Source organism: Bos grunniens, chromosome 1 (genome assembly GCF_055505025.1).
Source record: "Bos grunniens cultivar Pamir isolate PY7600 chromosome 1, Bosgru_T2T1.0, whole genome shotgun sequence".
Taxonomy (NCBI): Eukaryota; Metazoa; Chordata; class Mammalia; order Artiodactyla; family Bovidae; genus Bos; species Bos grunniens.
Genome location: NC_141165.1, coordinates 8527603 through 8550497, shown reverse-complemented (window position 1 = coordinate 8550497; position 22895 = coordinate 8527603). Strand labels below are relative to the sequence as shown.

The following is a 22895-nucleotide window of genomic DNA, read 5'->3' as shown; positions in this document are numbered from 1 at the left end:
CAAGATTTAAAACAAGATTTAAGAGTATCCATACCTGTTTTATTATATCTCTGCCCATCTTGAAAAACATGGGTTTTTGTTTGGGTTCTGTGTTTGTTTTTTTTCTGGTGGCTAATTTAGTGGGTGAAAAATGAAGTTCAAGGAATTGTAAAGTAGGGCCCTATGATGTCATCTTGGCTCCTATATTCAGAGTAAAGACAAAAATAATCGCAATGACATAGTCCGTGTTTGGCTGCTTTTCTCTGAGTCTTATGTTTCTACTCATCCACAAAGAAAGATCCAGAAGGCAGCAGGAATGTTCCAATCTGGTCTGTCAAGACTCAGACAAGCAAGGGGGGCTGTCTGCACTGGAACGAGGGTCAGGCGATGCTGTATAACCCTTCTGGCAAGCCGTCAATTCCTCAGCCTGCAGAACGCTTGAGTTTCCAGAAGCACAAGATGGTAATTCTGGTGTTCTCTCCATTTAAAAACAATTATGGAGTCAGCAGAATTGTTGAAGTGGCACTGGCTTGGCTTCTGTTTTTTTTAAAAGCAACGAATTCAGGTGTTGGACAGTGTGCTTTGTAAATAGAATAAAATGAAGTAATAAATTAAGGTGTGCCTTTGTTTGAGCTTGCTTATATTTAAAGTGGGTTAAATATAACTTCTTGGAGATCTTCTGGAACATGAATCATAGTAGAAGAGATTTCACACTGGGAAAAAATAGCAAGGTATGGGCTTGTCCAAAACAAAATCCATACATACCTTGCTGTGCCTTGGGTAACTCTTAAAAAATACTCGATTATAAATAAATTTCAGACATAGAGCAACTAGCAAAAACTGTGTAAGGAGCCCCCACGCCACACTGTCTGTGTCCACACTGCTAAGCCCTTTAACTCTTGCAGACTGGAATGGCACACCCAGCCCTCCCCAGCCCGCCTCCGGGCCAGGCACCCAGTCCCCCGCAGCAGCCAGTGACTCTCAGCGAGGCAGCTTTGAGCGTTTGCGAGAAGCATCGCCTTCAGCTGCCAAATTCCTGCTGGGTCGGCCAAGAGGTATGAACCAAAAATGAAAAAAACATGAAGGATTTGTTTTTTAAAAGCAATACATCAAACATAAAAAGAGCTCTTTTGTAGGAGAATTTTCGCTGTGGGAGCCAGAGGGGAGACGATCGTTTGCCCTCCCAGGAGGAAGCAGTCTGACCTCACCTGCGACTTTTCTCTTCCAGTGTGGATTTTTCTCACCCCATTAAATGTAACCTATTCTAGGTTGGGTTTGCACCGTATGAGAGAAATAGAGAGTGATGGGGAAACCGCCAACGGCCAGGCTGGGGCTCAGACCAGCACCACCTGGGCACCCTGGAAGGCGGGCCCTCTCGGGGCACGTGAGCAGGGCGGGGGGCTACGGGGCCACGTGAGCAGGGGGCTACGGGGCTACGGGGCTACGGGGCCACGTGGAGTGCGGCTGCGTCACAAGGGCCTCTTTGCGAGAAGCACAAGGATTCAGTTTCCGTGGCTTCAGAAACCTTGTGGGGAGCACCCCCCCCCAAAGAAAAAAACATCTTTGCAAAGGGAAGAGAAAAAAGCAAAGAGGGGGAAAAGGATGAAAAAAACGCCAGGTTAGAAAGGGTGTTCTCACATCACTTAGAAAGGGCCACTTGGAATGGATGGAGCAGGTTTCCGCAGTGACTCCCCCACCACCCCAGAGGAAAAGCGGCAAAATAAAAGCAGTGTCCAGGAAGGCACGGCGCAGCCGTGTAAAGGCAGGAGCGTGCGCCTTGACACCCAGGCTGCCTGTGGCCGAGGCACGCAGGACTATGCTGCGCGGAGCAGGAAAAGGCAGTCTCGTTGCCGGGTCCCTAAATCCCCATCCCATTAGCCAGGTGCCCAGAGTGAAACCTGCAAAAGGACCCTGGTTAAATCACCAGGCGGCCACTCCACCGGCGCCCAGAGCTAATCCCTGGGGGCCGGCAGCCTTTGTTTTTTTTTTTTTGGTCACAAGGCACGAAGACGAAGCTTGCTCTGGGACCAGCTGCCACCTGCTGACAAACAGCTGGTTGTTATAGGGCAGAGGACTGGGTGGAGCCACAGGAAATCACTGCCATTCCTCTGGTTTTGACAGACCTGCAACAGTGACGCTTTCCTGGGATTCCCGCCGAGGAGGAGCCTCATCTGCAACTGGTTTCATTCCATCAGCCCAGGTGAGCCCCTGCTGGTGATCTCATTCAATCCTCAGGACGCGGCTCCACATTGGGGAACAGTATTGATCTTAATGCAACCCCACTTGCAGATGGAGAAGCTGAAGTTACTCATTCAGAGTCACAGAGCTAGCACGAGGCATGCCTGGTATGTGAGTGCCAGGTCCCTTCAGTCATGTCTGATTCTTTGTGACCCTATGGACCGCAGCCTGCCAGGATCCTCTGTCCATGGGACTCTCCAGGCACCAATACTGGAGTGGGATGCCGTGCCCTCCTCCACAGGATCTTCTCGACCCAGGGACCAAACCCCGTTCTCTTAAGTCTCCTGCATTGACAGATGGGTTCTTTACCACTAGCGCCACCTGGGGAAGCCTGGTAGCCACATCAAATAAATGCTCTCAAATAATGAAACCTACAGCTATTGTCTCATCTCAGAACCATGGCACTATTAAGACACGTGGTGCTTCTTGGAACTACAGCCAAGGGAGGGAAAAGGAAGATGGCGGAAAGCCTCCGGGAAGAGAAGCCTTCTCACAATCTGTTAAGAACACCCCGAGGCTCGTGCCCATCAGAGGGTTCACGAAAACACAGGATAACAGGGTGCATCCTCACTAGTGCATTCGAGTTACTCCAAGAAGCAAAACACTGAGTAAGCCCAGAGATAGGTTAAGGTAGTATTTTTATATTGAAACAAATACACACGAGAATTACGGAGTAGAAATCATGGAAAATTTGCGAAAATGTTGAACATAAATCAGACTCCGAAGAAATATGCCTGCAGTGAGAAAAGACACTGTTAGAACAAATGGTCGGTTTCTCTTGTCTCCGATATTTCCAGCCAAGAATCCTGGGCAACTTCATAACCTCTGTGAGCCTCAGGTTCGTCAGCTATCAAATGGGGGTAACTGCTGCCTCATTCATAGGGGTGCTATGAGGGTCCGCTAAGTTAGGACCTACATGCACAGACAGCTGGAGCCCATGACATGCCTATGTAAAAAGCAGCTTGCTTTTCCATAGAATGTGTTCTCCAGCTCACCCTAGATGCAAACGGGGCCGCCCATCGTGGACTCCCTGGAACAACTTTTCCCAAGGGGCAAGCTCCTTAAGCTCCTTGGGTCACATCGGCCTGGAATCGTCTAGTTCAGCGAATGCGGACTACGTGCCAGGCCCTCATCCAGGCTCTAGATGGGTTGTTACAGTGAAAATGCTCTGTCCTTGCTCCCGACGAAGCACTCCTGTTAGGGGAGAGGGGTGGGCATGGCAGTGAGGGGGTGGTGTGCAAATTAACAGGTAAATACAAGATTGTCAACGTGGTTAAAATAAAAGAGTGACAGGGAAAGAAAGGGACAGGGACAGGGTGTTGTTTTTGTGTTGAAAGGTCAAGCAAGACTCTGCTGATCAGACCTTTGACAGACCGCAGAAGGGCAGTGAGAGAGTTCGCCGAGAAGGTGTCTGAAAGAGGAGAGCTCAGGCAGTGTGGACAGGAAGGCCAAAGGCGCAGAACCGTCAGAGGAAGAACAAAGTGACCAAGGTGCTAAGTGCGTTTTGCAGGGGAAGGCATGTGAGCTCGGGGGTGCAGGGGAAGGCATGTGAGCTGGGGGGTGCAGGGGAAGGCATGTGAGCTGGGGGGTGCAGGGGAAGGCATGTGAGCTGGGGGGTGCAGGGGAAGGCATGTGAGCTGGGGGGTGCAGGGGGGGCATGTGAGCTGGGGGGTGCGGGGGGGGCATGTGAGCTGGGGGGTGCGGGGGGGCATGTGAGCTGGGGGGTGCAGGGGGGCATGTGAGCTGGGGGTGCAGGGGGGCATGTGAGCTGGGGGGTGCAGGGGGGGCATGTGAGCTGGGGGGTGCAGGGGGCATGTGAGCTGGGGGGTGCAGGGGAAGGCATGTGAGCTGGGGGGTGCAGGGGGGCATGTGAGCTGGGGGGTGCAGGGGAAGGCATGTGAGCTGGGGGGTGCAGGGGGGCATGTGAGCTGGGGGGTGCAGGGGGGCATGTGAGCTGGGGGGTGCAGGGGGGCATGTGAGCTGGGGGGTGCAGGGGAAGGCATGTGAGCTGGGGGGTGCAGGGGAAGGCATGTGAGCTGGGGGGTGCAGGGGGGCATGTGAGCTGGGGGGTGCAGGGGGGCATGTGAGCTGGGGGGTGCAGGGGGGTCATGTGAGCTGGGGGGTGCAGGGGAAGGCATGTGAGCTGGGGGGTGCAGGGGGGCATGTGAGCTGGGGGGTGCAGGGGGGCATGTGAGCTGGGGGGTGCAGGGAGGCATGTGAGCTGGGGGGTGCAGGGGGGCATGTGAGCTGGAGGGTGCAGGGGAAGGCATGTGAGCTGGGGGGTGCAGGGGGGCATGGAGAAAGCAGGTTAGGGCTTTGTGGGTCTGGATTCCGGATTTTTATACTGAATAAAGGAAGCAGCAATCCTGAGGCCTTCTAAGCAGAAAGATGATAAGTCTGATTTGTGTTTTAAAAGGATTCACATGGCGGTCAGGCTTCCCAGGTGGAGCTAGTGGTAAAGAACCCACCTGCCAGTGAGGAGATTTAAGAGACCCAGGTTTGATCCAGGGGTTGGGAAGATCCCTTGGAGAAGGAAATGGGAACCCACTCCAGTATTCTTTTTAATTAATTTATTTTAATTGGAGGCTAATTACAATATTGTAGTGGTTTTTGCCATACATTGACATGAATCAGCCATGGATGTACATGCGTCCCCTATCCTGAACCCCCCTCCCACCTCCCTCCCACTGCAGTATTCTTGCCTGGAGAATCTCATGGATAGACAGCCTGGTGGGCTATGGTCCTTGGGGTCTCAAACAGTCAGGCACGACTGAAGCAACTTAGCGTGACTTAGCATGCACACACTCATTTGGGAACCATTATCGTGGAGATGGTACTTAGAGCCCTGAGACCAGACCATGAAAGGTCAGCAGGGGAGTGAGTAAGTCCAGCGAAAGGAAGACATCTGACTTTGCTTCTCTGGCTGAGGCACCAGGCTAAGACTTTAGAAACCCCTGATTTCTTTTTAAAACCACAAAGCATGGAAACAGTGGGATGTCATCACACCTGGGCTGCAAACATGGAAAAAAAGGTAGAACTGCGTCTCCTGTTCGGAGAAGGCAATGGCACCCCACTCCAGTACTCTTGCCTGGAAAATCCCATGGACAGAGGAGCCTGGTGGGCTGCAGTCCATGGGGTTGCGAAGAGTTGGACACGACTGAGCGACTTCACTTTCACTTTTCACTTTCATGCACTGGAGAAGGAAATGGCAACCCACTCCACTGTTCTTGCCTGGAGAATCCCAGGGATGGCAGAGCCTGGTGGGCTGCCCTCTCTGGGGTCGCACAGAGTCGGACACGACTGAAGCGACTTAGCAGCAGCAGCAGCAGCGTCTCTTGTTATGCTTAAGAAATATGGATGGTGCTCAGTGACAAGCATCTGTGAACTCGTGAGCACAGCAGGGCTGGAAGGAATTGGAAACACAGGGGTCTCCTCCAGAGCAGCTCATGCCTTCAAACACAGTTTAATATATTCAAAATGGGAGCAAATGATGACAGTATGCAGATGCCAAAGTACTAACAACCTTTGACACAAATTACTGAAATCGACAGCTTCCCTGGTGGCTCAATGGTCAAGAATCTGCCTGCTGAAGACACAAGCTGGATCAGGAAGATCCCCTTGGAGGAGGAAATGACAACCCACTCCAGTATTTCTTGTGTATGAAATCCCATGGCCAGAGAAGCCTGGCAGGCTATATAGTCCATGGGGTTGCAAAGAGTTGGACACAACTAAATGCATGTGCGCTGAAATCAACTTCACAGTTTCTGTGCCACACACACTGTCAAGCATATAGTACATACTTCACACACATACGAAGAATGACTATGTATGTTTCTAACCGAAGCTAGGAAATTTGGGACCGTGATTCCTTTATGGCTCAATAAACAAATTATTATTTCATGAGAGACAAACGTCTGAAAGTCCCACATGGTTCAAGCCCTTTCTTTCACAGAATGAGACATGCTGCCTTGGGTAGTAATCACTGGTGAGCGAACCCTGGAACAAATGAGGGCATGGTTCTTGCCATTCATCTCTCCCCCAGCCTGGGATAATGCCCTGTGCAGAGCAAATACCTAATAAATCTAAATGCATGTCTAATGAATGAGTGGATAAATATTCATTAAAAATTAACTCGACAGTTAATTTAGGTCACTCACTGGAAAAAAGAAAAACAGGAAAACTAGAAAAGTATCTTTTTAATTTAAAAGGTTAATTAAGGACAAGGTTTTAAAAAAATATTTTGGTGGCTTAAGTAAACTGAGCACAACTGGGGTTCAAAACAGCTGCAATTAGTAACTCTGAAAACATTCCATTATGTTCCACAAATTAGAAAAAGGGGGAAAACTGCCTGATTCGCTTCATGATTCTAGAATAATCTCAGTTCTAAGTAAGTAAGCAAGAAAAAAAAAAAAGAGGCCCTCTTCACTTATAAACATTGATGTGAAAATTCTAAATGAGATGCTGGCTAACTAAATTCAATGGTGCATCTTATGTATAATACATGGTAATCAAGTAGTGTTCATCCTAGAAATGCAAGGATGGTTTAATGTCAGAAAAAAATTTATCAGTGTAATCCATCATAAGGAGGAAAATCATGAGACATTCTCAGTAGATACAGAAAAGACGTGATAAATGTCAATAGGTCTAGGTCAGTTCTCCAAATGACCTATTAGTCAGATGATCAATTTCCTGAATTTACAAAATTTTCTGGTAAAAGCATGTTTCTTTTTACTATTAAGATATGACAGCAATTTGATGACAATCTCTCAACACTATTTGTAAATTAAGGCTGTGACACTCAAAGACAGTATTTTGTGCTATGTCTAAAATCTTCTAATCTGGCATAAAATAAATTTTCTGCAACAGAATGGGGAACAATGTCAGAAAACAGGGTTGGTTCCATGTCCACAGTTCTTTTAATAGCATTTAAAAGACCAAAATTTTATAAATATTATGAAAACTGTTTTCTCCTAGTTTTGGCTTATATATGTATATTTTTATAAGTGGCGCAATGGGATGAGGAAGCATACTAAAAGCCAGCACGCTGCTTCTCAGTCGCTCAGTCGTGTCTGACTCTGCAACCCTGTGAACTGGAGCCTGCCAGGCTCCTCTGTTCACGGAATTTTCCAGGCAAGGATACTGGAATAAGTTGCCATTTCCTTCTCCTGGGGATCTTCCGGATCCAGGGATCGAACCGTCATCTCCTGCATTGGCAGGCAGATTCTTTACAACTGAGCCACCTGGGAAGCCCCAAGTCGGTATGCTACGCATCATTTAACGAGTTGCTTGTGTAAAAAGCTCTATGTTAATACCGTTGCAAAAATGAAAGGATTTCCCATTTTAACATGAAATGAAGTATTAAAGGCATCTGCACTCCTTCCTGGTGTGCATGTCATCAGTTTCTCAGAGTCAGAGCCAGTCCAGCACATGAATGAATGAAAAGGCAGACAGGGGAAAGCTGCTAACACAACTCAGTGGCATATATCTTGACACGTCACACAAAATCTCATCCTATCCTTCTGCCTACATTCTGAATTGTGTTCCTTCATATTCATTATTTAGCAATTACTTATTGAGAATGCATAAAGATAACACTAGTTTCCAGGGGACAAGAAGTACAACAGTAAACAGAACAGGCATAATCCTGGAAGGAGGCAGATATTAAACAAACATACAAATAAATACATTACATATTAGGTAAGGAGGTAAGAGAAGGAGTAGTGGATGCTGTCTTCTGTTTTATAAAGGATGGACAGGAGAGGCCTCTCTCATAAGGTGATGTGTGAACAGAGATCTGAAGGAAACACGAGCAGGCAAGGTATTTGGGAGAGGAATGGTCTAGGCAGGGGAGGACCTGAGTTAGGGAGTGTGCTTGCCATTTCTGAGGCCTCACACCTATGTGTGCATATGTGTGTCTAGGAGAAAGGGATGTAAAACTTCTGAGCAGGTAAGAACTATGGGTTTTCACTGAGCACAGTATTTCTGAGGCCCATGCATGCTGTTGCATGTACTAATATTCTGCACCTTTAACTTGCTGAGAAGTATCCCAGCAACTTGTCTGTCAATTACAACTTAACAAATATTTGGGTTTCCTGTTTGGAGCTATTATGAATGAAGCTGCCACGAACAACCATGTACAAGTCTTTGTGTGGACTGTTTTCACTTGTCTGGGGCAAATCCCCAGGAGTAATGTTGCTGGGTCGTACAGTGAGTGTATGTTAACTTCATATTTCCAGAATGTTTTCAGAACTGTGAGAATCCAAACATCAGGTAATGTAAAGTTGAAAGCCATCACTTTAGAGTTGATATTTAAAGCAGGGGGCCAGGGTACACACCGCAATGCTCATGCCCCTTACCATGCTGTGGTCAGCTTGAACTAAAACAGTAGTCTCCCCAACATTTCTGATCTGAAAGAATTTGGGTTCCTATCCCTAATGGGGCCCACAGGGTTCAGTACAACTCTTGTCTGGATCTGCCAGCTTTCTAAGGACCAAAAACCTGGACTTTATGAATCAGAGTCCCAGATTCAGCCCAGGAAGTAACTCCAGTTTCAAAATCTCAGTTCTCAAATTTGAGAAGAGGGCAACACAGTAATTAGCCCAAATCACAGGGCTGTGCAACCAATTACAGTAGAATGGTAAGTTCAGTGGTGGCTACAATTCCTTTACTTTGGGCTGTGGATTCTGTCCACCACTTTTGCAAGGAGAGAACAATGTTGAAGGAAAGAATCGAGATTCAAACCTTGAAGTCAGTTCTTCGTGAAGCACTTGAAGCTGCTGTGGCCATATCATCAGTGGGGGCATTTGCCTCGGTGGAAATTTCTGCTGTGGCTGTAGTACATGGATAGTTAATTCAGAGGGATGAAGCTGGCAGGAAATGGTATTTGGCTGGACATATTCACACAGCAGAGTTAAAGACTGGTAAGTCACTGTTAAACCATGAAAGCCTGAATAATCATTCGTGTGATGCACGCCAGCCCAAACACACCCAGTTCACAACAGAGACACGTCATTTTTCAACCTGAAACAACCTACAAGAAATTGATTTCAGTAGATGCTGCCCTGTGACATCTCAGAAATCAGATTCTCGTACATAATTAGGTCCCTGGGCAATCATCTGAGTCACATTCTGTTGCAACAATGGGGAGGGGGTATGACAGTCCAGAAAAAGAAAAAGCCAATTCAATCTTAACGATGAAAGTAATTTGAAAGAAAGAAAAAAGGTCTCATTTCAAGGCACATTCCTATCACATCTGCAAAGTTCTTAGCACTATATGCCTGCCATGTGGTAAAAGTGCTTAATCAATGGCACTTAATATTATTTTATTATTATTAATGTTTCCAGCAGGAATTCACCCCTCACTGAGTCTATTAATTTCTCCTGTTGGTCAAGATATGCACAAAAATTTAGTAAAATTTAACATATGGACTTGCTTCATTGTGAATAATTGTTTCCTATATTAAAAATTGCAAGTACATTGATTTTCACTTGTACTTTTTTTTACAATAATGTCATATATAGGGTATAAATGGCCTTCAACAACAGTATGTTCTATTTATAATAGGTATAATGCAAAGTACATAAAAATAAAATTATACATTAATGGTAGCAAATAATATTCTTTTCCAAAAATTGTGATTCATCAGGGTATGCTAACATTAGCTCAAACAATTCCAAGTGCAATGCACAAGTCCAAGGCTAGTCAGGTGGCTGTCCTCCAAGTGGTGACTCAGGGGCAAGCCTTTCCCAACTTGTGACACCACCATTTTCCCACAGGACCTCCAAGATCACAGTGGAGAGGGAGAGTGGGAGACTCCTCTGGGCCAGGCCTGGAACATGCACACTTCACATCCATCCCGAACCCTGGCCACCCACACAACACCAACCCGGCTGAAAGGAGGTGTGTGTGCCCAGGAGGGAAATGAAACACGGTTAGGAGTCATGTAATATTTCCTCTGCCAAAAATATTCTCTACATATACAATTGACATTTGCCTTGGATTTCACTCATGTTTACCTGCAACTTTTGAATGATGCCTTACTTACTCATGACTAGAAAAAGCTGACGAGTGGCCACTGTTATTACCATCTTACAGATAAAGAAACTGAAGCTTGTAGAAGTCATTTAGTGTTAGTCAAATAGTGGTGGCCTGGGGCTAGACTACTGTTCATGGGATTCTCATCACCAACTTAGACAGCATATTAAAAAGCAGAGACATTACTTTACCAACAAAGGTCCACCTTGTCAAGGCTATGGTTTTTCCAGTGGTCATGTATGGATGTGAGAGTTGGACCATAGAGAAGGCTGAGCACCAAAGAACTGATGCTTTTGAACTGTGGTGCTGGAGAAGACTCTTGAGAGCCCCTTGGACTGCAAGGAGATCCAACCAGTCCATCCTAAAGGAAATCAGTCCTGAATATTCATTGGAAGGACTGATGCTGAAGCTGAAACTCCAATACTTTGGCCACCTGATGCAAAGACCTGATTCATTGGAAAGGACCCTGATGCTGGGAAAGCTTAAAGGCAGGAGGAGAAGGGGACGACAGAGGATGAGATGGTTGGATGGCATCACCAACCTGATGGACTGAGTTTGAGCAAGCTCTGGGAGTTGGTGATGGACAGGGAAGCCTGGTGTGCTGCAGTCCATGGGGTCACAAAGAGTTGGACACAACTGAGCGATTGAACTGAACTGATACGTCTGTCATAGCTTTCCTTCCAAGGAGCAAGCATCTTTTAATTTTCATGGCTGCAGTCATCTACAGTGATTTTGGAGCCCAAGAAAATAAAGTCTGTCAGTGTTTCCGTTGTTTCCCCTTCTATTTGCCATGAAGTGATGAGACCAGATGCAATGATCTTAGTTTTTTGAATGCTGTGTTTTGATTTATAAAAGAAGTAGCTTTTTGTAGTACAAAACAAAGTAGGTCACAGGCTAACAGAGTTTTGTCAAGAGAACGCACTGGTCATAGCAAACACCCTCTTCCAACAGCACAAGAGATGACTCTACACATGGACATCACCAGATGGTCAATACCAAAATCAGATTCATTATATTCTTTGCAGCCTTAGATGGAGAAGCTCTATACAGTCAGCAAAAACAAGACCAGGAGCTGACTGTGGCTCAGATCATGAACTCCTTATTGCCAAATTCAGACTTAAATTAAAGAAAGTAGGGAAAACCACCAGACCATTCAGGTATGACCTAAATCAAATCCCTTATGACTATACAGTAGAAGTGACAAATAGATTCAAGGGACTAGATCTTACAGAGTGCCTGAAGAACTGTGGATGGAGGTTTGTGACATTGTATAGGAGGTGGTGATCAAGACCATTCCAAAGAAAAAGAAACAAAAAGAAAGAAAAAGGCAAAATGCTTCTCTGAAGAGGCCTTACAAATAGCTGAGAAAAGAAGAGAAGTGAAAGGCAAAGGAGAGAAGGAAAGATATACCCATTTGAATGCAGAGTTCCAAAGAATATCACAGAGAGACAAGAAAGCCTTCCGCAGTGATCAATGCAAAGAAATAGAGGAAAACAATAGAATGGGAAAGACTAGAGGTCTCTTTAAGAAAATACCAAGGGAACATTTCATGCAAAGATGAGCACAATAAAGGACAGAAATGGTATGGACTGAACAGAAGCAGAAGATATTAAGAAGAGGTGGCAAGAATACACAGAAGAACTGTACAAAAAAGATCTTCACAACCCAGATAATCACGATGGTGTGATCACTCACCTAGAGCCAGACATCCTGAAATGTGAAGTAAAGTGGGCCTTAGGAAGCATCACTATGAACAAAGCTAGTGGAGGTGATGGAATTCCAGTTGAACGATTTCAAATCTTAAAGATGATGCTGTGAAAGTGCTGCACTTAATATGCCAGCAAATCTGGAAAACACAGCAGTGGCCACAGGACTGGAAAAGGTCAGTTTTCATTCCAATCCCAAAGAAAGGCAATGCCAAAGAATGCTCAAACTCCCACACAATTGCACTCACTCTCACACGCTAGTAAAGTAATGGTAAAAAGTCTCCAAGCCAGGCTTCAGCAATATGTGAACCGTGAACCTCCAGATGTTCAAGCTGATTTTAGAAAAGGCAGAGGAACCAGAGATCAAATTGCCAACATGTGCTGGATCATCAAAAAAGCAAGAGAGTTCCAGAAAAACATCTATTTCTGCTTTATTGACTATGCCAAAGCCTTTGACTGTGTGGGCAACAATAAACTGTGAAAAATTCTTCAAGAGATGGGAATACCAGACCACCTGATATGCCTCCTGAGAAATCTGTGTGCAGGTCAAGAAACAACAGTTAGAACTGGACATGGAACAACAGACTGGTTCCAAATCCAGAAAGGAGTATGTCATGGCGATATACTGTCACTCTGCTTATTTAACTTATATGCAGAGTATATCATGAGAAATGCTGGGCTGGAAGAAGCACAAGCTGGAATCAAGACTGCCAGGAGAGAGATTAATAACCTCAGATGTGCAGATGACACCATACTTATGGTAAAAAGCAAAGAAGAACTAAAGAGCCTCTTGATGAAGGTGAAAGAGGAGAGGGAAAAGGTTGCTTAAAACTCAACATTCAGAAAACTAAGATCATGGCATCTGGTCCCATCACTTCATGGCAAATAGATGGGCAAACAATGGAAACAGTGACAGATTTTTGGGAGGGAGGGGGGCTCCAAAATCATTGCAGATGGTGACTGCAGCCATGAAATTAAAAGACACTTGCTCTTTGGAAGAAAAGCTATGATCAACCTAGACAGCATATTCAAAAGCAGAGACATTACTTTGCCAACAAAGGTGCATCTAGTCAAGGCTGTGGTTTTTCCAGTAGTCACATATGGATGTGAGAGTTGGACTGTGAAGAAAGCTGAGCACTGAAGAACTGATGCTTTTGAACTGTGGTGTTGGAGAAGACTCTTGAGAGTCCCTTGGACTGCAAGGAGATCCAACCAGTCCATCCTAAAGGAGATTAGTCCTGAGTGTTCATTGGAAGGACTGATGATGAAGGTGAAACTCCAATACTTCGGGCACCTGATGTGAAACACTGACTCACTTGAAAAGACCCTGATGCTGGGAAAGATTGAAGGCAGGAGGAGAGGGGACAACAGAGGATGAGATGGTTGGATGGCATCACCGACTTGATGGACATGAGTTTGGGTAAACTCTGGGAGTTGGTGATGGACAGAGAGGCCTGGTGTGCTGCAGTTCATGGCGTCACAAAGAGTCAAACACCACTGAGCAACTGAACTGAACTGAATATTAGTTATTTCAGGGAGTGTTTGGAAAATAAAATAGGAATATGACAACAAACCCAAAATGTGACCTCCAATTCTTATTTTGGAGATGCAGACATAAGTACAGGCATGGGTAAGTATGATTGAATTGAAAATGAAGGATGTGAGAAAAGAACTCTGTGCAGAGTCAAGTTCCTAACCTTATGAAAGTGAAAGTGAAGGTCACTCAGTCGTGTCCGACTCTTTACGACTTTATGGTCTATATAGTCCATGGAATTCTCCAGGCCAGAACACTGGAGCAGGTAGACTTTCCCTTCTCCAGGAGAATCTACCCAACCCAGGGATTGAACCCAGGTCTCCCACATTGCAGGCAGACTCTTTACCAGCTGAGCCACAAGGGATGCCCTTATACATTGAACTAAAAGTGAATCCCACACCTAACATTGGTTGTCATGGTGACAGTGAGCGGGCTGGAACTTGAAGATAGGCCTGGACACACTGCTAGGAATCCAAAGGCCAAGGTACCCAGAGCTTGCCATAGAAGTAGCTATCCTGCACACCAGCCTTTAATGACAAGATGATCTTCTCGATATAAAAGTTAAAGCACCACCATAGAGAATGAGGTGCATGCTGGTTGGCCAGGAGCCAGGCAGATAAACTGCCCACAGCCTCCTTCTCCATATTCTGTGTCTAGCATCAATATTTCCACATTGAGGATGGAACAGATTTTCCTAGCATTTAATGTCATGCTTTCTCCTTTCAGAACAAGGAAGCATGTGTAGTATTAAATCTGGATTCCAGAGACCCTGGCATGGGGTGACCTAGTGTCCAGAAGTTTATTGCCAAGGTTCCAGTTTATGCCCACCAGGCCCAGAGCAAAGTTCCGGATGAGCCAGCAGCTTTTGGCTCCAGTGGGTTTTGGCTGCAGTAACGATCTGGTGACTGATTTACTCCACCCTTTCAGTTCTTTACTCTTCATCAAAATAATTCTGCACAAATCATTTCCATGTTTCCAAAGCAAAAGTTGGGGGGAGAAAAACCACAAGTTAAAAAATAAAAGATCCTGCAAACAGGGAAGGATTTGCTCTCCAACAGTCGTTTCAGGAAACCATCAGGTGGAATTAAGCGATATAATGGGCAGTTTGGTCTTGACTTCCCATCAGAAACAAGGCTGCACACCCACACAGACACACACGTCCACTCCCAGGCGACGCCCCGCACCGGACCATGGGCTTCCGCTGAGACCGAATTCCTGTCAGGAGGGCGGTTTCCTTTTTGCTATGCCAACATGATGCTTCATTACACCAAGACACAGAATGCTCCAATCTGCCAGGTAAGTGGAGGGATTGGGGGCAGGAGGAGAAGGGGACGACAGAGGATGAGATGGCTGGATGGCATAACCAACTCGATGGACATGAGTTTGAGTAAACTCCGGGAGTTGGTGATGGACAGGGAGGCCTGGCGTGCTGCGATTCATGGGGTCACAGAGTCGGACACGACTCAGTGACTGAACTGAACATTTAAAATGCTGAGCATTTCCGTCTTAAGTGAGCGTGCGCTCTACCAAGCTCTTCCCATGGCGAGGCTCCACAAGGCCCATTAGTTCTTCCTGGGCAGTCCCCCAGCTCAGTGCAACGCTCCCAGCAGGTGCTGTAACTGTCAACTCATTGACATGTGACATTTTGGGGCTTCCCTGGTGGCTCAGATAGTAAAGAATCCACAGGAGACCTGGGTTCAATCCCTGGGTCAGGAAAATCCCCTGAAGAAGGGAATGACAACCTATTCTAGTATTCTTACCTGGGGAATTTCATGGACACAGGAGCCTGGCAGGTTACAGTCCACGGGGTCACAAAGAGTCGGACACAACCGAGCGACTAACATTTTAGTGTGATGCTACATCGCCAACAAGGGCGTGGGGAGCTGCCTCCACTTTTGCTGATCACCAGAAAGAATTTCAAGCCACTTGAGGTAAGTAAATCTAGTTTACTCATTGGAATCAGTAAAGATGCTAGGTTTGTCATAAGCCATCAGAGGCAAGGCTCACTCGCCGAGAAGTAATCAAGGCAGTTTGAGGACTTCACAGTGGACCTTCCTACTGAAATTACTGGCCCTGAACCACAGAAATGTTGAAATGAAACATCTCACCCTCAGTTCCTCCAATTAAATGGGGGGACCTGGAAGTCCATCCTGAAGGAGATCAGCCCTGGGATTTCTTTGGAAGGAATGATACTAAAGCTGAAACTCCAGTACTTTGGCCACCTCATGTGAAGAGTTGACTCATTGGAAAAGACTCTGATGCTGGGAGGGATTGGGGGCAGGAGGAGAAGAGGACGACAGAGGATGAGATGGCTGGATGGCATCACTGACTCGATGGACGTGAGTCTCAATGAACTCCGGGACTGGGTGATGGACAGGGAGGCCTGGTGTGCTGCGATTCATGGGGTCGCAAAGAGTCGGACATGACTGAGCGACTGATCTGATCTGATCTGATCTGGAAGGTCTTATGACTAAATGAGGAGTCACACTGAGCTAAGCTTCTCCTGCACTGACCCACTCTGTATACCATGGTCCTTAATGTGCATTAGAGTCTCCTGGCCAGAATTTAAAAGAAGTACTTATATTTTCTACTTATTAAATGCTGCAATATTAGATCGCATTTCTAGGAAAATATTGGCTTGCCCAATATAAAATATCTACCAACCCCACCAGGCTTTAGTATGGGAACCATTGGCCTTCGCAGGTGGCGCAATGGTAAAGAATCCGCCTGCTGACGCAAGAGACTTTAGAGACACGGGTTGGGAAGATCCCCTGGAACAGGAAATGGCAGCCCACTCCAGTATTCTCGCCTGGAAAATTCCAGGGACAGAGGAGCCTGGTGGGCTATAGTCCATGGGGTCGCAAAGAGTCAGACGCGACTGGGCCACTGGGCACTAAGATCACAAGCACAAATGTAATCATTAAAATAAATACCGATCTTGGCTATAAGAAATGAGTCAACTAAAAGCAACCCAATCCTGATGTTCAATAATACCACCTCAGATTTGAACAATACTTGACACTTTGCAAACTGTTTCTATATTAGATCTTCCTAATAGCTTGCCCGGGTAGGTGGGGCTACAATCACCTCCATTTTGCAGTGGAACAACTTGCAGTGAGGAGAGACATAGACAGGCCTCAAAGCCAGTGAGAAATTCTAACTTTGGCCACATGGTTCTGTACAATGGCCATCGGCAGGCCTCAGCCATGCTGGAAATGGGGCAACAAGAGATTGCTTTTAATACCAAAGAAAGTCAGTGTGATGGCCACTTGGGGAAATATGAAGTTGGGAAAGATAAAAAGATGCCTCCAAATTTTAAAGGAAAAAAAAAATCCAATCTCGATGAACCTTCACGACTCCATCATCAATAAAAGCAACACTCGGGGATCCCCCGGACCTGTGTCAGGCCCAGGCCTGTGTCTGGCCTCATCTCAGGCCGTGCAGACATCTGGGCCCGGCTGCGGGTTCTATGTTTATGGGAGGCGGGTGAGGACATGACCACCTAGGCCCCGGGGTGGGTTAAGCAGCCTGATTGAACGTCGCTGCTAATTAAGGGCCCCTGTCATCTGGCAGGACCGCCGGGGTACCTTCTGCACTTGTTCATGACCACAGCACCTCACTCAGAAATTAACTCTTGATGAGTGCAGACAGGGGCCCAGCTGGTCCTCCGAGTCCTGCCAAGCAGATAAATGAAATGTAATCAGGATGCTGCTGACTGCCAAGAGAAGAGGGGCTCTCCGTGACCTCTTGGTGAAACCCAGAGTCTACTTTCAGCGTGACTTAATTCTCTGCACTAGAGACACTTAATGCAGCCAGGAATGGTGTGAATAGGCCCGTGGCCACAGGGAGGGCACTGGGAAGTCCATCCTCGAATGTCCACTTTATTAAGTATAAGCTAAAAGAATAAAGAGGCAGTGCAGGAGAATCTAATTTTCAATTGGCAGATACCTTCTCTAGGAGAGAGGTGCTATTTTCTTCACGACTCTTCACAGGTCTGGGGACGATGGTGGCTTGTTACAGTTTGCAAATTGTAGAATCGTTTCGCTCGGGTTTAAAATGTCGAACAGTCATTTTTCTAGCACTTGTGGCGGAACGCTTGCCCCTAAGTTCTGTTTAAAAAGAGGAAAATAGTGGTTATTACTGCCTGGGCCTTCCAGACACAGAAACTAGATAGAGAGATACATTCTGGCTTGCACAGCAAAGCTGCAGCTCGGGGCAGGAGACTAGAATCCAGGAGTCTCGCACCTCGGTTTTGGACACTCTGGTCAGAGTGTTCGCCACCACTTTATTTCAGAAAGTCAACGTGTAGCAGGTGATGATGGGGAGGGCGTGGGGCCAGGAGACTGGACAACGAGCAGGGTCGCAGCCTCACTGCACCAGCCCCTGGAGAACGACTCCACGGGTGGCTCCTGCATGTGACATACTCCTTGAGAAGGGACGAGAAAGGCAGGCTGCAGACCATGGCTCCAGACCACAAGGAAGATGCGTCTCTCTATGACTTCCGGAAGGCACGGAGACGGCCTCCAAAGAAAAGGATGAAATGACGGCAAGAGTCATCTTTTGCTAACACATCTAAAAAGTGGTGACTGGGCCGGAAGCAAAGGGAAAATGAAGAAATGGGCAGGAAAGGCATTTGATGTCCTGATAAAACATTTTAAAAAACTAAAAAGGTGTTGGGGAGAAACTGTAACAACTCCCAAAGGACTAAAGGTGGAGGTGGGGTAAGGTGGGAGGAGTCAGGAAAGGTACTCAATTGCTTGAGAGAATGTCATGGTTTCCTACTGGCGCACAGCAAAGCAACCCCACACTGAGCAGCCCAAGGGCTTCTCAGGTGGCACTAGTGGTAAAGAAGCGGTCTGCCAATGCAGGAGATAAGAGATGTGGGTTTGATCCCTAGGTCGGGAAGATCCCCTGGAGAAAGGCATGGCAACCCACTTCAGTAATCTTGCCATGGACAGAGGGGCCTGGTGGGCTACAGTTCACAGGGCTGCAAAGAGTCGGTCGGACACAACTGAAGTGACTAGCATACATGAACAGCTTAAAACTACACACAGCAACCGTCTCCTAGTTTCTGGGAATCAAGAGTCTGGGAGTGGCTCAGTTGGCTACTTTTAGCTCAATAGCCCCAGGTGTCAGCTAGGGAATGGTCATCGCAAGGCTTGACTGGGGAGGGTTCCCTTCCAAGCTCACTTTCATGGGCGCCAGGAGGTCTCAGCTTCCCATGAAAGCGAACAATCTTTTTCTGCCATGTGGGCCTCCCCATCGGACTAGTCACTGCCCATTAGCTTGCTCCTCCCTTAGTGACAACTCCAAAAGACAGAGAGGGTGAGAAAAAGCTAGCAGGACAGAAGTCACGGTCTTTTTTGTAACGTAACCTCAGAAGTGATGTTCCATTACTTTGTCATATTTGGTTTGTTAAATGCGAGCCATGAGGTCCAGCCCACACTCAACTAGTGGGGCTTACAGAAGAGCATGAAGACCCGAAGGCAGATCACTGGGATCATCCCAAAGGCAGCTTACCAAAGAGATTCCTTACTCCTTGGATAAACCTAGAGAGGCACTCTTCCACAGTGAGCCTCTACAGCTCAGTCACTCTGCTGTGTCCAGCTCTTTTCGACCCCATGGACTGCAGCGCTCTCCAGACTATATGATTAGGCTATGCCAGGAGAAATCTCAATAACCTCAGATATGCAGATGACACCACACTTACGGCAGAAAGCGAAGAACTAAACCTCTTGATGAAAGTGAAAGAGGAAAGTGAAAATGTTGGCTTAAAACTCAACATTCAGAAAACTAAGATTATGACATCTGGTCCCATCACTCACTTCATGGCAAATAGATGGGGAAACAATGGAAACAGTGAGAGATTTTATTTTGGGGGGCTCCAAAATGACTGCAGATGGTGACTGCAGCCATGAAATTAAAAGACGCTTGCTATTTGGAAGAAAAGCTATGACCAACCTAGACAGCATATTAAAAAGCAAGAGACATTACTTTGCCAACAAAGGTCCATCTAGTCAAAGCTATGGTTTTTCCAGTAGTCATGTATGGATGTGAGAGTTGGACTATAAAGAAAGCTGAGCGCCAAAGAATTGATGCTTTTGAACTGTGGTGTTGGAGAAGACTCTTGAGAGTCCCTTGGACTGCAAGGAGATCCAACCAGTCCATCCTAAAGGAAATCAGTCCTAAATATTCACTGGAAGGACTGATGCTAAAGCTGAAACTCCAATACCTTGGCCACCTGATGCAAAGAACTGATTCCTTTGGGAAAGACCCTGATGCTGGGAAAGATTGAAGGCGGGAGGAGAGGGGACAACAGAGGATAAGATGGTTGGATGGCATCACCGACTCAATGGACATGAGTTTGGGTAAGCTCCAGGAGTTGATGATGAACAGGGAGGTCTGGTGTGCTGCAGTCCTTGGGGTCACAAAGAGTCAGACACAACTAAGCAACTGAACTGAACTAATCAGCATTATCATCTTCACATTCATTGTTTATTCTCACACCGCAAGGACATCTTCAGTGAAGGTGTGGAGTTTTAAATTTAAGGAAAACGGGGTACACATGCCAGACTGATGTTGCTGTTTAAACACAGCTTCCCCAAACTGGCTGTCCAGAGTGCTGTCAGAGGCTCTTCCTTTCGTGTGATCTGCCCACGGACTACAGTGCCCTCTGAGGGCTCAGCTCTGCACCCTTCCAGAAGAGTCTGTACCAAGAGATACATCCATCCTCACAGTAACAACCACTAGTGTTTGCTGAGAGTGCATGATAGCCAAGTACTGAGTCCAGACTTTACATCCATCACCACCATTCATCCTTACAACGACCTTCTCTAGAGATGAGAAAGTGCGATGTCGAGCAGGAGAATTTCCCATTGTCAGGAATCCATCAATTAGTGTACTTAGTGCTGAGCAGGTCCTGGGCAATTAGTTACCTATTGCATTAAGGTAGACAGACAAGAAGAAACTGAATGACTGTATTATGTGCATACCACATGACCGTATACTTTTAAAAATCAGTGAAAAATTATTAGAATAAAATTAAACTTAGTAAGTGAAGTGAAAGTCACTCAGTTGTGTCTGACTCTCTGCGACCTCATGGACTGGGGCCTGCCAGGCTGTTCTGTCCATGGAATTTCCAGGCCAGAACACTGGAGTGGGTTGCCATTCCTTCTCCAGGGGATCTTCCTGACCCAGGGATCAAACCTGGGTCTCCCGCATCGCAGGCGGATTCTTTACCATCTGAGCCACCAGGGAAGCCCAAACTTAGTCAAGTATTATATAAAATTAGAATACAGAGAAACTAAGTGTTCCTGTATGACTATGTACTAGCAGTAACTAAAAAACAGATTTTATGATACCCCATTGTAGAAAATCTAGGAAATGTAAGAAAGTAAGACTAAGACATGAAGTTACTTGTGATTCTACCACCAAAAGGTATTTTGGAACATACCTTTTAGCCTTTTTTCTATATTGTATGAGAGTGTGAATATATCATATCTTTTAAAAATTATTGTTGTACTATAGTGGCTGAATATACCACTTTTTCCATGTTATACAACATTGGGAGTGTTTTTCCTATATTAATGATTCCCCCCCCCCCAAAAATCAGTTTTAAATGGCTACCATCATATTATTCTAATCTAATTTTTAAAAACGATTTCCTTGTATTCCTTTAATGGGTCAAAACCGCCAGAACTATGGTCCTCTGTTTCTCATTTCCTGCCTTTTAAAAAATTATTTGAATATCCATTTTTAATTTTTCTACTGACTTTTCAGCTACATTCTTTTACTTTTTGAAGTGGCTACCCCAAGGATTATAATATACGCTATAATTTTTCATAGTCCACTTACAGTCAATATTGTACCATTTCCTGTAAAATATAGAAAACTTGCAACAATAGGTCCATATCTATTTTTATGGTTGTTATATGTACTATATCTACAAATGGTATAAGCCCCACAACATACTTATAAGTTTTGCTTTATATAGTTGAATGGTTAATAAAGAAATTGAGGCAGAAAAGCACAAACAAAAAGCCAGCATTTCGTATTTACCTCAATATTCACGATATCCAGTGCTTTTAATTTTTCCGGAAGGATCTGAGTTTCTACCTGGTGTCGTGTTCCTTTGCCTTTAACATCGGGAAGTACAGCTCTGTTGGTGGTAAATTGTCATCATTTTCTTTACATGAAAAGGTCCTTATTTTCCCTTCATTCTTCTTTAAAAATTTTGTTTTGTGGTAAAATACATATGACAAAGAATTCACCACTTAATCCATTTTTAAAGGTATAATTCAGTGGCATTAGGTACATTCTTGTACAACAGTCAGTACCTCCGACCTCTGAACTCTGTCATCATCCCAATCTCTTCATTCTGGAAGAATCCTTTTACTGGACATAACAGTTTTCTTTCAGAGCTTGACAGACACTCTTCTGGCTTGCATGTCTTCTGAAGGCAGCCACTGATTGGCTGGGGTTCCCCTGTATTCTTCCCCTCTTGCTGCTTTCAAGCTTTGTGCTTTACCTCTGGTTTTCAAGAGGTTGAAAGAGTCAGCATGGGCTTTTTGTATTTACCTGATGTTCCTTGACCACCTTGCATATGTAAACTCCTATTCTGCATAGAATTTTGAGAAAGTTTAGCTTTTATTACTTCTAAGATTGTTTCCTGTTCCATCTTCACTCTCCTCTGTCATTTCCTTTTGTCAGTAAAGTCCACCCAGCATATTTCGAACTTCAGATATTGTACTGTCAGTTCTACCAATTCTACTTTTTAAGTCACTTCTGTGTCACTAATGGGATACCTTGTCTGTTCCTTCACTGTGGGCACTACTGTTTTACATCATTTAGCACAGTTATTCATCTTGGGCTTGGACTCAGTTGATTTTCCTTTCTTCTGAGAGAGTGCTCTACTTTCTTGGTCTGTTAGTTGTTGAGTATTTTATCTTCATGTCCTAGACATGATGAGTGTTAAATTGTATAGATTCTGGATTTTGTTACCTTTCTTTAATGAGTGCTGTTTGTTTTGTTTGGCAATTATTGAATTAATGTTTATATAAGAAATAATGGCATTGCGCTGATGTAGGAGAAAGTCTTTATTGGTAAGAGATGCGTGTCAAAGTCTTTAGAGGTGACGTGTAAAGATGTTTTAAGGGAAGATGGCGGAGGAGTAGGACAGGGAGAACACTTTCTCCCCCACAAATTCATCAAAAGAGCATTTAAACGTCGAGTAAATTCCACAAAACAACTTCTGAATGCCGGCAGAGGACATCAGGCACCCAGAAAAGCAATCCAACTCTTCGAAAGGAGGTAGGAAAAAATATAAAAGACAAAAAAAGAGACAAAAGAGGGAGGGACGGAGTTCCGTCCGGGAAGAGAGTCTTAAAAAGAGAGAAGTTTCCAA

General features: G+C 45.5%; 1 protein-coding gene across 13 annotated transcripts in view; it reads right to left on the bottom strand.

Moving 5' to 3' along the window:
• Positions 1 to 22895, bottom strand: part of HLCS (holocarboxylase synthetase) — a 224918-nt gene that overhangs the window by 27882 nt on the left and 174141 nt on the right. For 2 of the 13 annotated variants that reach the window (XR_015167038.1, XR_015167251.1), the window contains one exon: positions 17441 to 17601. The exons of the other annotated variants lie outside the window; for them this stretch is intronic. The gene's annotated coding sequence lies outside the window, so the exon portion shown is untranslated. The remainder of the gene's footprint in view (positions 1 to 17440; positions 17602 to 22895) is intronic. 13 annotated transcript variants of the gene reach the window in all.